Source organism: Eumetopias jubatus, unplaced genomic scaffold (genome assembly GCF_037043125.1).
Source record: "Eumetopias jubatus isolate StellerSeaLion01/CBP00866 unplaced genomic scaffold, mEumJub1_p1.0 scaffold_14, whole genome shotgun sequence".
Taxonomy (NCBI): domain Eukaryota; kingdom Metazoa; phylum Chordata; class Mammalia; order Carnivora; family Otariidae; genus Eumetopias; species Eumetopias jubatus.
Window position 1 is genome coordinate 44,575,567 of NW_028274820.1, and position 13,725 is coordinate 44,589,291.

At 34.8% G+C, this 13,725-nt stretch overlaps 1 pseudogene; it reads left to right on the plus strand.

Moving 5' to 3' along the window:
- The first annotated feature begins 2,008 nt into the window (after positions 1-2,008).
- The window catches only part of LOC114219945 (pre-mRNA-splicing factor ISY1 homolog pseudogene), a 169,043-nt pseudogene continuing 157,326 nt past the window's right edge, over positions 2,009-13,725 (plus strand).

Here is a 13,725-nt window from a genome sequence, read left to right on the forward strand (position 1 = left end):
GAGCCAAGATGTCCATCAACAGATGAATGGATAAAGAAGATGTGGTGTATATATATATATATATATATGTATATATAATGGAATATTATGCAGCCATCAAAAGGAATGAAATCTTGCCATTTGCAACGACGTGGTTGGAACTGGAGGGTATTATGCTGAGTGAAATAAGACAGTCAGAGAAAGACATGTATCCTATGATCTTACTGATATGAGGAATTCTTAATCTCAGGAAACAACCTGAGGGTTGCTGGAGTGGTGGGGGGTGGGAGGGATGGGGTGGCTGGGTGATAGACATTGGGGAGGGTATGTGCTATGGTGAGCGCTGTGAATTGTATAAGACTGTTGAATCACAGATCTGTACCTCTGAAACAAATAATACATTATATGTTAAAAAAAAAAAGAAGAAGAAGATAGCAGGAAGGGACAAATGAAGCGGGGGAGATTGGAGGGGGAGACGACCCATGAGAGACCATGGACTCTGAGAAACAAACTGAGGGTTCTAGAGGGGAGGGAGTGGGGGGATGTTTAGCCTGGTGTTGGGTATTAAAGAGGGTACGTACTGCATGGAGCACTGGGTGTTATACGCAAACAATGAATCATGGAACGCTACATCAAAAACTAATGATGTAAGGTATGGTGATTAACATAACATAATAAAATAAAAGGCAAACAAAAGGAAAAAAAAAAAAAACCAAAAAGATATTGCCTCATACCTGTTAGAATGGCTATTTTAAAAAAACAAAAGGTAAGTGTTGGAGAGAATATGGAGAAAAAGAAAGCTTGTACACTATTGATGGGGATATAATTGGTGCACCCATTATAACAAGCAAATATCATATGGCCCAGCAATCCCAGTTCTGGGTATTTATCCAAAAGAATTGAAATCAGGGTCTTAGAGAGATACCTGTGCTCCCGGATTCATTGCAGGATTACTCACAATAGCCAAGATATGGAAGCATCCTAAATATCTACTGATGGATGAATGGATAAATACAATGTAGTATATGCATATAATAAAGTGTTATTCAGCCTTAAAAAAGAAGGTAATACTGCCACTTAAAAAAAACATAGATGGACCTGCAGAACATTATGTTAGGTGAAGTAAGTTAGATAGAGAAAGAAAAATACCGTATGATTTTATTTATATGCTAATCTACATGGTAAACTCATAGAAGCAGAGAGTAGAAGGTTGCTTGTCAGAGATTGGTGGGGAAGGGGAAAATAGGGAGGTAATAGGCAAAGAGCACAAAGTTTCAGTTATGTAAGCTAAATAAGTTCTGGAGATCTACTATACCACATAGGGTTTATAGTTAACAATATTGTACTGCATACTTAACTTTTTTTTTTTTTTGCTAAGAGTATAGAACTTGTATTCAGTTCTTATCACACAAAAGAAAAAAAATAATTATAATAAAGGGGCAAGGAGGAAACTTTGAGAAGTAATGGGTAGGTCTATGGCCTTGATGGTGATATTTATTCCCAAACTCATGGAGTTGTACACATCAAATAGTAGAGCTTTTTATATGTCCATTATACTTCAATGAAATTATTTTTTAAAAGCTAAAATTTTGAGAAAGAAAATTTGACATTGTTTACAAGTATAATTGTATACAATATAGCTATTTTATAACAATAAAAATCTCTTCAAATTAAAGGTAAATGGGTACACATTAAATATATGCAAGCTAAATACAGACACTAATAAAATATAATTGAAAAAAATACCACATCACAAATAGAAAAAAATAGCAAAAGATTAAAATGATGGGTAAATATAAAGAAAGTTAAAATTTACCCTGGCTCTATGAAGAAAAATGACAATTTCAATATTGATGTATGGGGTTAAATAATGCTCCTCCAAAATTCATGTCTACCTAGAACCCCAGAATGTGACCTTATTTTGGAACATAGATTCTTTGAAGATGTTAATTAGTTAAGATGAGGTTATAGTGGATAGGGAAGACCCTAAATTCAACACTTGGTGTCCCTATAAAAAAGTTATACGAGGATGCACAGAGGAAAAGAAGTCCCGATGATGGCAGACATAGAGATTGGAAAGATGCAGCTACAAGACGAGGAATGTCAAGGTCGGCTTCAAGCCAACAGAAATTTGAAAGTAGCAAGAAAAGTTTCTCCTCAAAAAAAAAAAAAAAAAAAAGTTTCTCCTCTAGAGATTTTAGAGGGCACATAGACACCTACAGACACCTAAATTTTGGACTTCTAGCATCCAGAAGTGTGAGAGAATTAAATTTCTGAGGCCACCCTGTTGGTCATTATTTATTGTGGCAGCCCTAGGAAAGAACACAATTGAAAATATAAAAAAAGATTTTTAAATATCCAACTTCTCATCTTTCTTGAAATAGATACAGATATGTCAGTGTTACATGAATAAGTATACCTCTTAGGTCATGTAAATTTTGATTAAGAAATGTTTAGGAAAACATTTAAGTCTAGAACTTAAAAAAATTACTATCAATGTATTCTTTTCATATTATGTCATTTATACCCGGCTTTGAATACACTGCATTAGCCATGGTCATAGAACAAGTGCTTACTGTTGACAGAGGTTGGTTGTAAGTTTCCCCCTCTTCTTAAGCCTCTAAATCTAATCACAAAACATTTTGACTGATAGAATTATTTTAACTCTGAGAGCTTTAAGAAAAAAAAAAAAAAGTAATAATTGCTCCTAGGAGAGCAATCGCTACTTGAAGACTTTCTTAAGTATTCTTTTATTAACTTAATCAGTGTAATGTTGCCAACCCATTACCAAAAATGGAAACTTGACATCCTATTCATTGACTGGCAAGGCCAACAGTAAAGCTATTGTGCTGGGAGGGGAGCCCATGCTAAGTTCTTAGTTGTGCTTATACTCACAACCTCAAAGTATAAGCATTGTGTCGCTTCAGTAGAATTCTAGCCTTTCAAGCTGCTTTTAATAAAAGACCTATGCACAATAGTGGTTAAATGCAAATCAATAGGGAAAAAAACATTTTGCTTATTTAAGTACATTCCAAACATAACTGACTTCCAACTTTAAAATTTATCCATGCATGTAACTCTTCCCTCAGCTCTGGACATAGACAGAATTAAACACAGCTGTTTTTGATGACCAGCATATTGAGACTGAGCTTTGCTCCTGACCCAAATTACTGTTGAAAGAACTAAAATGAGTCAACAAATATTTGTATGGTGTGTCATGCTAAATAATTTGATCCCTTTTTAAAAAGTTTATTCTTCATCCTGCTCTCATTCCTTTTACCACCATTGTTGGCATTGTCATTATCATCATCATCATCACCACCATCCTCAATCTGCATCTTTTACTTGGCTTAATTGAACTAGGCAATAAGGTTACAACAGAATACTGATCTTACATTTGCTAGGAAAAACAAAATGGACAGTTGCAGTAAGTGTGATATGTGATAGATATTACATGGCATTACAGTGTGCTAAAAGAAAGTTAACCTCCATTTGGAGGTTCATCATTTAGTCAGGATAATTCCTATTTATACTTCTTATCTCAGGTTAGTTGCTCTTCCTCTGAAGTCATATTAGAACTATGACTGTAAGGGAGAGCATAGTGCTTTGCAGAACCAAAGGAAGTTCAATATAAATGCACCAAAGAAAAGAATGGAATTCAGTGTAGCTTAAGGACAGAGTTCAAGCTTGGAAGTTGTGAAAACTGAGGCAGGAGACGCATTATGGTGCTACATCATGCCCTGTTTTGTAAACTCTATTATTATATGTAGATTTATTTTCCAAAGCTAAGCTGAGCTTCTTTAAGCTTCTTAAATTCTCTGTGGTCATTTTACCTCCAGGATGTGCATATGGTAGTTCCTCAGGCTATGATGAATATACTGTCATTCTGCCTGTAGAACTCTAACCCACTTCTAGGTCTCAGGTTGCATATCACTTCCTTAGAGAAACTTCACTGTGACATGTAGAATCCAAAGGTGATCCACAATGAACCATACTCTGTATAATTTTCACTCCTTCAGTGTGGGTAAGAACTATGAACATGATGGGATACCACTCAATGATTAGGTTACTAATCAGTTGACTTTGAGTTAATCCAAGAGGATACTATCCTGCCCACTGGACTTAACTTATCCAGATGAGCCCTTCAAAAAGATGAAGTGTCAGAGAATTTCCTCTGCTTGGCCTGGAAGAAAGCGGCCATATGAACTCCTTTGCAAGGAGCCACAAGGGGATCTCTGTCCTACAACCACAAGTAACCAAATTCTATAAGCAATCTGAGTCAGCTTGGAAAACAAAACAAAACAAAACAAAACACAAAATAAAAGCAACAACAACAAAAAACCCTGAGCTCTAAATGAGATTACAGAGCTGGCCAACATCTTGACTTCAGTCTTATAAGATCCTGAGCAGAGAAACCGATTAACCTATGCCTAAATGCCTGCCCCATATAAACTGAGATAATAAATATATGTTGCTTTAAGCTACTAAAATTGTGGTAATTCTTATGAAGCAATAGGAAATGAATATACTTCTCAAACCATTACACTTGGAGTTTCCCCTTATAACTATTATGGCACTCAGTTCTTTCCGTTTTCTTCACACCTGCTTCAAGTACTGGCACACGGTATGCACTCAAAAAATATTTATTAACCAAATGAGACATAGGGAGCCACTGAAAAATTTTAAGCATTGGAATAAAATTGTAAATACCCTGGCCATTAATTATAATTAGAAGCAATTTTGTCTATCACTTGTTCCCAATGTATTTGTTAACTCCATTTTTCAACACCAGTAGATTGCCTAACTAGCACCACATCTTTAGACATTTGTCTGACATTTCTGTGTCTCTCCAGGTGGTATTTCTCTGATGATACATTATTTTCTCTCTGTCCTCTCTCTTGCCTATTTTCCCCATTTTCTTGTGTTTACTTGAAAAACACTCTTAAATCCTGCCCAACCTTCACTGATTCAATATACCAAAAGACCAGAAAACCTTAATTTTTAGCTCTGTTTTCCATGAAAGTCACCTTTAGTATGCAGAAGAGAGACATGTTCTCTTAGTGTACCCAAAGTTAGAAATTATTTACACTGATACCTAGCTCTGGATTTTGGCAGAGTGAAATATCACCTGCTTGTTGCTTTCGGGTTTAGAACTGTCCACCAATAACCAGAAACATCAATCTTGGAAGCTATTAAGCAACTAATGGCAAAAAAAAAAAAAAAGTAAATATTTTCAATTTGAATTCAGGTATCCATCAGATTAGATTCGGAGAAGACACTCGTTCTGATACACTCTGACGTGACTTTTATAGACTAAACACATATTTCTGTTGCTTTCATATGAGTTTTGTTTGGTTTTTGTTTGCTTGTTTTTGTTGCCTTTAATGTAAGCAGTGTACATTTCAACTTTGCACATTTGTATATTATCATGGAAAAATTTCAAAAGTTGGTTCTCCCCCCATAAGTGTCCTTTTAAACTTTCTTCCCCCCAAAATGTTTTTTTGTACAGTGGAAAATATAATTTACACAATTTAGCTGCGCCTTATTCCACTTTACTCTCTTCTTCTCTAATCATTTCCTATTTCCCTTCTTTTGTGATGTTCCAAATATGGCTGCAAAAATCATTACATAGCAAGTAACCCCTTAGGTGGGGCTATTACTGGCCTATAATTTCCTAAGTGGTGGGTCATGAGGATCTTTTAGGCAAGCTGCTTGAAAATGCACACAAATGAGCATATATTGTTAGTGAATAGAGTCCTTAGAGAGCCACTGTGGTGGCTAAACTTATATTATGGCTCATTCTCTGTAATTTAATTCCAAAGTAGTTATTGGAACTAGGAATCTAAAAATGAGAAATCTTTCCTCTTTCAAACGTCCCTCTCTCTTTCTCTCTTTGAGTCTTTCATCAATACAGATGCAAACACAGAAGCTATGAGATGTTAGGAACAAACATTGAGCTTGTGAGTCTATGGGCACTAGGGTTTCTGGTGTCCATCCTCTCCAACAAGGAGGAAGTATGGGTCAGAAGAAATTGAGACTGTGCTCACTCTGGGGAAAGAGTGCCTGCCATTGTAGGGGTTACACTTGACAGGGCACAAGATGAATATGCAAATGAAGAAAGAGTTGAGAATTGTGCACAGTGTAATTGTTACAGTAAAGGAATACAATTAATTCAACAAGAAAACATAACAAAACATATTTTTATATATCCCATCATGATAAATTCTTCAAGGAGCTTTGTTCCTAATAATATAATCTTTGTCACAGAAAATTATTTAGCAAAAATTTGCATTAAACTTAGTACAAATGCTTGTAGAATACTTACACACATAAATATAAAAACAATACAGAAGATAATTGATATATCATAATGATTAGTAACATATGAAGTATCACAAATATCTCTACTCAAACTTCTTAAAAATTTTTCTATTTATAATATTGGATAGCTAAAGCTTAAAATGATTGCAGGAATAAATAAAATCTGTAAATACAAATAAGATTAATTAAAGGAATGATTTCAGACATTCAGAAAGAAAGAGCTAATTTCTCCAGGATTGAAAACATTTTCTAGTTCACAGCAATTATAGTCAAGGTTAATAAGAACAATTTTGATTTGCACTAAAGATCAGCTAGCCAATTTATAAGCACAGCAGAACTCTACATCTGCATTTTGCATCAGTCACAGGAAGCCAGGATCAAAATGTGCTAGGTAAATGCCAGAGAGGCATTCATGTGCTATATGACCGATGGGTACCCAGTGGAAAAGGTGGGTGTCGTGTTCTTTGTGTAATTTAAACAGCCACTAATTGTCATGCCGTTGAAACCTAGTAATGTTTTACTTTGAAAATAAATATAGGGCATATATATAGAATCACATTAATGACAGACATGAGGGAATCAAGAGTCATAGCTGTTAAGAGGCTACTGCCATTGTCAATGCAAAAGATTGCGAACATCTAAATCAAATGATAGGAAAGAGAAGATAAGGTCAACACCTATTTAGGAAATAAAACGAATCACCAATCAAAATGTTAGCAAGGGATAGGACCCATGATGACCAGCAAGAGACAACCAAAAATAAGAGAAATCTAACCATTGACATATAAGAGATCTAACAATAAAACTGGACAATTGAAAAACAAGTGGTTTATGCAATATTATGAAAAACCAATCAAATGTATACCCCAAGAGTCCTTAGAATTATATAAATGTGTGCTTAAGTGAAAGAAGAACAATATTTTATTTTTTAAAAAAGATTTTATTTAAAAATTGAGAGAGAGAGAACCTGAGTGGGGGGAGGAGCAGGGGGAGAAAAACAAGAAGGCTCTGTGCTGAGCATGGAGCCTGATGCAGGACTCAGTCTTAACGACCCTGAGATCATGACCTGAGCCAAAATCAAGAGTCCAATGCTCAACTGACTGAGCCACCTAGGCACCCTGAAGAACAGTATTTTAAAATTGAAATTTAGACACGGAGTAAAAAACAAAACCTCCTGGATATCAGATATCTAATAAATGTAAGTTTGTCCTATCTACCTCCATGAATACTGCACAGTCTTCTATTAAAGAGATTTAACACAATTAAAGCCTAAGAAAATAATATTCATTTTTATTCTCTTAATGACTAATATTAATGTATTAGTAGTTTGGCTATACTCATTGCTATAAATGTTAAAGATGGCCAAAATGAAAAGATAGGACAAGCAGACCATAGCATAGTCAAGCATAATCAAGGCTGAAAAAATGTGCTTGACTTCATTCCATCTTGTAGTCCTAGGAAAAATTTAATATGCATTCATTACTTAATGCGATTAAGTCTATCTATAAAGCCCCGCAGCTAACATATTACTTAATGATGAAAGACTGAATGCTTTCCTCTGGGGAAGAAAACAAGGATGTCCAGTCTCACTATTTCTATTCAGGATCTTGCTAGAGGCCAGTGCAATAAGGCATGAAAAAGATACAAAAGGCATACAGATTGGAGAAAAAGAAATAAAACTGTAGACAACACAATTCTTTAAATAGGAAATCTCAAAGAATCTACAAAAGAGTTATTAAAATTGATAAATGTATTTAACAAGTTTTCAGGATATAAAGTCTCTCTCTCTCTCTATTAACATGTTTATATGATAAAAAAATACTTGACATTTTTAAGGAAAAATGCTATTTACACAGCAATAAAATTTAAAAGTAAAATACAGTGTATCTAGAAGAAAAACATAGGAGAATATTTTTGTGACCTTAAAATCAACTAAGATTTCTTAGGTCTGATGCCAGAGGCATGACTTGTTAAAGGAAAAAAAATAAAGATAAATTGGCCTTCATGAAAATTAAGGACAACTACATTTTTAAAAAGACACTGTCAAAAAATGAAAGAAGATACAGGAGAAAATATTCGCAAAATATCTACCTGATAAAAAAGCTCACATTCAAAATGTAAAAATCACTCACAAAATTCAAAAAAAGAAGATAACCAAGAAATGGGCAAAAAATTAGTAACAGATATTTCACAAAAGATACAGGGATGGCAGATAAGTACATGGGAAGATGTTTCACATCATTACTTATTAGGGAAATGTAAAAAAACTAAAATGAAATTCCACTACACATGTATAAGAATGATTTACAAAAGAAATGAAAGGAAAAGCTTGACAATATCAAGTTCTAGGGAGGATGCGGAACAACTGTAAGTCTCATATGTTGCTATTAGAAATGCAAAATAATGCAGCAAAATATTAAAAGATTAATTTACCATAGGACCCAGCAATCACAATCCTACTCATTTGAAATGAAATTAAAATGAAAAGCTATGTTCCCACAAACCCATATATAAATTCTGATAACAGCTTTATTCATAATTCCCTAAGCCAGGAAATAACAACTGGGAAATAGATAAACAAACTCCAGTACATCCATACCATAAAATACTACTCATCAATAAAAATGAAATAACCTATTCATAGATTCATCAACATGAATATATTTCAAATGCACTCTCCTATATTAAAAAATGGTTCAAAAATGCATTATTCCATTTATATGACATTTTTTGAAAGAAAAAAAACTATAGGGATAAAAACAAAACAAAAACAAACCAGTGGTTGCCAGGAGTGAGGTGGAGGGAGGTGTGGACTGAAAAGGGACACAGGGAATATTTGTTAATGAAGGAATTGTTACATAACTTGATTGCAGTGGTGGTTACACAACTCTAAACATTTGCCATAGCTCAGGACTACACACTAAACAAGTTATACTTTTCTGTAATGAAATTATGTTTTAATAAAAGAATAGGAAAAACTGAAATTTCTGGGTGAAAAAAAACCAATAAAATACTCATCAATAAAACTGTTGGAATTGAGCTCAAATCTAGTTTAAAGAAATTAAAACAAAATCCTAACTTGAGAGTAATTTGGTGAAAGGGGAAAGCTCCGAGCTGAGAGCTATCAGTATGGGTTTGGAGGGGAACATAGTGGGTATATGAGGCAGGTCAGCAAATGGTACATAGAGATGTGACCCAGATTATACACCATTGCCAGGTAATAGATGAATATATGTGAGGCAGTTCCAGCTCCATGAAAGGGTCTCTGTTTCCTAATTTGCCATTCCAGAGTGGGCAATATTTTTTTTCTAATTTACTAATCTTCAATTTACTAAATCTTCTCATGTAGAAGATAGCAATCAGGAGTTTGTAGATCCCTTTGTGACTTCAACCAGAGTAACTTTAGAAAGGCCAAAGATGAAATCTTTTATTGACCCCCATGGAGCTGTAATTGCAGATGTGACCCAGGTCTCTGCTATGTCTTAACCACAGGTAACTCAAAAGCAGTTACTTCAATCCAGAATAATGTGAGCTAGCCACACTTGGGATACTTGGTACCTTTATATATTATTTCACTCACCTTTTAAATTGTCATTAGTAACTCACCATAAAATATAAAACGGCAATTAATTTAAACCTGTGTTGGTAGCATCAATGTGGTTAATTTAATAAGTACCTATGTGGTAACCATGTTAGCATATGGCTGTAATAAGAATAGATTAAATGATCTTCATGCAGTGTTAACATCGGAAGAAACTTTATTCTAAGCTGCTTATTTTGTCATTGAGGCAATGTGAGTCCAAGTAGGCTCAGAGAGATAAGATGACTTTTTTAAGACCAAACAGCTTAATAAGCGATCAATTTGGGACTAAAACAGAGTCTTCTACATGTTAAAAGTGGATTTTTTTCACTATTTATATTAAAATAATTCCATTTTCTTCCTTTTTTTAAACATTCACTTTTTGTCAGTAAGACAATATATAAGATTATGCCAATTTACTAGTAATTAATAAAGAAAAATACCACTCACCATAAAGTCAAAATCCACCATGATGACTCTTAATATTTTGGCATATTCCTTTCTACGTATGTATAATTTTGTATGATAATATGTAGACTTTTGTATTCTGCTTACTTGTGTATTTACTTTTTTTTTTAAGATTTTATTTATTTGAAAGAGAGAGACACAACGACAGAGGGGACACAAGCAGGGGGAGAGGGAGAGGGAGAAGCAGGCTTCCCGCTGAGCAGGGAGCTGGATATGGGGCTCGATCCCAGCACCCCAGGATCATGACCTGAACCGAAGGCAGAGGCTTAACCGCTGAGCCACCCAGGCGCCCCACTTTTGTATTTACTTAACATGAACTTATAACGTGTCAGAAGTGAGTATCTTCCCATGCGTTTCAGCCTATTTGGTAATTGTTACTCCAAAGGGCCGTATAGAATTTCTTCCAATGAATATATTACAGTTTAATGAGCTCTTTTCCCATTGTTGGAAATTTAGGATATTTAGTGCTTCAGTTGAAAACTGTCACCACATTATCTTCAAAATCCAATAGCACCTGATACACTGCAGTGCTTCCTTTTGTAAAGCAAAACTAGTTGGCTAGAAAAACCTAAACAGAGAAGTCAGGGTAGAGAACTTAAGGTGTAAGTAATAAACACAATAAAGCACACAAAACAATTCATAGTCATTGAAGGATGGTTCAAGAAAGTTTCTGAGGCAAGAAAGACATTCTGATTTTTATGCTCATTAATAACTGATGTCTAGCTCATTAATTCTATATTTGTTCTTTTTGCATTCTACATAACTAATTGGAATTCAAATTTTAGCAACAAACATCCTCTTTGCATTATGATTTCTTTCTCATACCAGTATACCTCCTCCCACAACCATTAACCGAATAACATTTTCTCACACTTTTGGGGCTGAAAAAGGAAATTATATGCTCCCTAGTCCATCTAGGGATGGACTATTCACACACTTTTGGGGCTGAAAAAGGAAATTATATGCTCCCTAGTCCATCTAGGAGACCAATAATGGTTTGATCTGCTTGAAGTCACACATCTAGTTAGTTATTCTCGAGTTCTTTTCCCTACTCTAAGCTGTGTGGTTGTAGTAGCAGTAACAGTCACAGTTGCAGTAATAAGAGTAGTGGTAGAAGTAGTAGCAATAGTGGTAGTGGTGGTGGTAGTAGTAGGAGTGGTAGAAGTAGTAGTGGTGCCGGTAGTGGTGGTAGTGGTAGTAGTAGCACTAATGGTGGTGGTAGTAGTAATAGTAGCACTAGTGGTGGTGGTGGTGGTAGTAGTAGGAGTGGTAGAAGTAGTAGTGGTGGCAGTAGCGGTGGTAGTAGTAGTAGTAGCACTAGTAGTAGGAGGAGTGGTAGAAGTAGTAGTGGTGGTAGTAGTAGCACTAGTGGTGGTGGTAGTAGTAGTAGCACTAATGGTGGTGGTGGTGGTAGTAGTAGGAGTGGTAGAAGTAGTAGTGGTGACAGTAGCGGTGGTGGTAGTAGTAGTAGCACTAGTGGTGGTGGTAGTAGTAGTAGTGGTGGTGGTGGTGGTGGTAGGAGGGGTAGAAGTAGTAGTGGTGGCAGTAGCAGTGGTAGTAGTAGTAGTAGCACTAGTGGTGGTGGTAGTAGTAGTAGTAGCAGTAGTAGTGGTGGTGGTGGTAGTAGAAGGAGGAGTGGTAGAAGTAGTAGTGGTGGTGGTAGCGGTGGTAGTAGTAGTAGTAGCACTAGTGGTGGTAGTAGTAGCACTAGGGGTGGTGGTGGTAGTAGTAGCACTAGTGGTGGTGGTAGTAGTAGTAGCAGTAGCAGTGACGGTAGTGCTGGTAGTAATGGTAGTAGTGAAGCATTAATTTTTGTTGATCTCTTTCATGTTACATTCACAATTTTAAGATCTTAATATAGTTTACCTCATTTGAGTCTTTAAGTAACACCACAAGGTAAGAATCCATTCTTAACTCCCAATGACAAAATTGAGAATCAGAATGTGAGACTCTACTTCAGAATTTTTGAAAATTTTTCCATGATGTTAATAATGAAATATTTAATAATAATGGAATAGTGAAATATTTAAAATAATATTTATACTGTTTAATATTAATTAATAGTTGATATTTAATAATGAAAATAGTCACCCAGATAATGATTTTTCATAATAGTTCCTTCAATTTACCTGAATATCATATTACACATATTTTGACATGCAAAAAATATATGTGGAAATGATCAATTTTTATGTAGAATGTAGACATCCGATGCAATAAATGTTTTATCTCATAAAATTCAGATTTCGGAAACGTTAAAATGTTCAAATTAGAAATTAAAAACATATTACCATTTACATTAGCTACCCCCCAAATAAAAGAAGTATAAATCTAACAAAATACATACGATCTACATGAGGAATGCTATAAGACTCTAATGAAGGATATCAAAAAAGAACCTAATCAGTGGAAAGATATTCCCTGTTTATGGATAGGAAGACTCAATACTGTCAGCATGTTAGTTCTTCCCAAAATTCATCTATAAAGTCAATATAATTCCCATTAAAATCCCAACAAGGTATTTTGTGAATATTGATAAACTGATTCTATAGTTTATATAGAGGCAAAAACAAAACAAAACAAAACAAAACAAAATAGCCAACTCAATATTGAAGGAGAAGAACAAAGTCTGGGGACTGACACTACCATACTTCAAGACTTGCTATGAAGCTACAGTAATCAAATGGTGTGGTATTGGTGAAATAAACCAATGAAAATATATATTTTTAAATGTTTTACATAAATATAATCAACCAATCATTGACAAAGGCAATACAATGGAGCAAAGATCATCTTTTCAACAAATGGTCTTGAAACAACTGGACGTCCACATGCAAAAAAAACATACAGACATCTTCCACCCTTCATAAAAATTAACTCAAAATAGATCATAGACCAAAATGTAAAACACAAAAAACTATACAACTCCTAGAAGATTACATAGGAGAAAACCCAGATGACTTTGGGTATGGTAATGCCTTTTTAGACACCACACCAAAGACACAACCCATGAAAGAAAAATTGCTAAACTGAACTTCACTAAAATGAAAACCTTCAGTTCTGCAAAAGACAATGTCAAGAGAATAAAAAGACAAGCCACAAACTGGGAGAAAATGTTTGCAAAAGACATATCTGATTAAAAATTTGTTATCCAAAAAAACTCTGAAAATTCAGCAATAAGAAAGCAAACTACCCAGTAATAAAATGAACAAAGACCTGAAAAAAATTGCCTTAAGCAAGAAGATGCACAGATGGTAAACAGACATATGAAAAGATGCTCCACATCAGATGTCATCAGGGAATTACAAATTAAACAATAATGAGACCCACTACACATCCAAAAGAATGGCCCAAATCTGAACACTGACAACACCAAA